This window comes from Orycteropus afer, unplaced genomic scaffold (assembly GCF_000298275.1).
Source record: "Orycteropus afer afer isolate SDZICR_OR568_19922 unplaced genomic scaffold, OryAfe1.0 scaffold00280, whole genome shotgun sequence".
Taxonomy (NCBI): Eukaryota; Metazoa; Chordata; class Mammalia; order Tubulidentata; family Orycteropodidae; genus Orycteropus; species Orycteropus afer.
Window position 1 is genome coordinate 3,708,468 of NW_006921867.1, and position 2,323 is coordinate 3,710,790.

The following is a 2,323-nucleotide window of genomic DNA, read 5'->3' on the forward strand; positions in this document are numbered from 1 at the left end:
TGATGGCAACGAGTTTGGTTTTTGGCTTATATATTTAAGATAGGAATCCCTGGGTGGTACAATTGGTTAAGCACTTGGCTACTAAATGAAAGTTGAGTTGTTTGAATCTACCCAGAGTTGCCTCAAAGAATGTTCTGGGGATCTACTTCTGAAAGATCATAGCCATCGAAAAGCATATGGAGCACAGTTCTCTCTAAAACATATTGGATTTCCATGAGTCAGAATCTATTTGACAGCAATTGGAATTGCTTTCTGGTTTATATATTTGACACAAATATGTAGATTGAACAATATGAAATTGTTGATATTTTATCTTTTTTGTTTTTACCTAAAAGTGCTGATTTCTTATGGTTCAAATGAATAGTTCCTGTCTTATCATCCCACTTAATCAGCACAGTAAGGACAAGGAAACATGAAACATATACAAGTTTTGGAAAATGAGATGATGTTGTGTAAAATATATATGCTCCTCTACTGAAATCAGAAAAGGAAGTTTTTCTTCCATAGCAACCATATTAATCCCACGTGATCTTTATATTATCAGTAATAGACTGGACTGTGAAAAAATGGACAAGTGGGGAGTTAACTATGGATATAAAATTTTCCATATTTAATCAAATTTACCTAACTCTAAATCAAACAAATTTGGCTGGAACTAGGCAGGTTTCTTTCCTACTGAGACCCTGGACTCTATTAAGCACTATGTCTGCCTAGATAACGTTATGATTAATTTTGCAAATACTGTTTCATATGCCTTTAAATTAACAGGGTAATGAAAAAGGGATTTCTATAAAGTGCAACTCTCAAAACCAGAGTAAAAACTCTGTTTCTACTGTAATCATCCTTTTTAAAGTAGAGTTAGTATGTATTTTATTAAATTGTACATGCTCTGTAAGTTGTCAGAGTGTATGTTAAACTGAATACAGGAGGTATTTGGTTACCATACCATATTTGGTGGAGATATTACTGTCCAGTAAGGTCTGTGTGCCTTAAAACACCACTATTTTCTAAAATGTAACAGGTAGTTAATTTTGACAGGAATAAAAGAAGGACAAAATTCTTAGTTGATGTTGTAGACAAATGTTACAATATGCTCAGTACAAAAGGATATTGTACATGACAATATACACTTAATTATTAAAATCTAAAAATTGCCTATGGCCAGTCTTCTTACAGAGCATGAGTTCTGACAAATGAGCAATATAATTACTTACAGAGCAATTCAAGTTCTTAAGAGCTTCCTAGAAATTCTTAAGAATTGGTCTTCAAACCAATACCAAGGTTTATTTTTAATAGTAAAGTTCAACATCACTTGTAAGGCAAAGAAAACAACCTTAAGATGAATGCATTACTATTTTTGTTCCATTATTACTCAGAAGAGCTTGTAATTTGAAATATTAGAGATACTTAAAAATATTTTTTAAGGAGTTAGAATAAAGTACACAATAGCATTTACAATTGTTCCAATATAATGAAATCCTTAGGAACAAATCTAAGTAAATATGTATGGAATCTATATTCTGAAATTTACAAAATGCTGATGAAAGGAATACAAATGAGAGTAAATGGAGAGACATGCCACATGTCACATTCTTGAGTTGGAGCACTCAAGATAATAGAGGTATCAGTTCTCCTCAAATTCATTTCTACATTTAATACTTGGAAAAAATAAAGTGGGAAGTATCACTCTACACCTTCTACTGTATAGCTCTGATGGCACAGTGCCTAAGGCATTTGACTGCTAACTAGAGGGTTGGCAGCTCCAATCCACCAGGCACTCCACAGAAGGAAGATTGGGCAATCTACTTCCATAAAGATTTACCACCTCAGAAACCTAATGCATGTCGCTATGAGTTGGAATCAACTTGATGGCAGTGGTTTTTTGTTTTGTTTTTCATTTACTATATATCTACAGTAATTGAGACAGTTGGTAATTATGGTGAGATAAGCAAACAGATTGATGGAACCCAGAAAGACCCCCAGAAATAGACCTAAATTAATATGCTTAACTTTTTGTATTTGTTTTTCTTTTTCATATTTTATTGCGTTTTCTGGAAAAATATTCACAACAAAACAGGCTTCTGTCTAATAATTTCTACACATAATTTTCAGTGACATTGGTTACATTCTTCACATTGTGTCAACATTCTCATTTCCATTCAAGTTTTTGTCCACTCCCATTAACTTGGTATTACTGCTCCCCCCACCCAAGCTTCTCATCTGTACTTTAGAGTAACTATTGTTCCAAGTTTGAATTTATTGCTGTCATTTTGTAATGTATTTTTTTCATGATGTTGCTTATTTCTTTGTTCTGTATAATTTT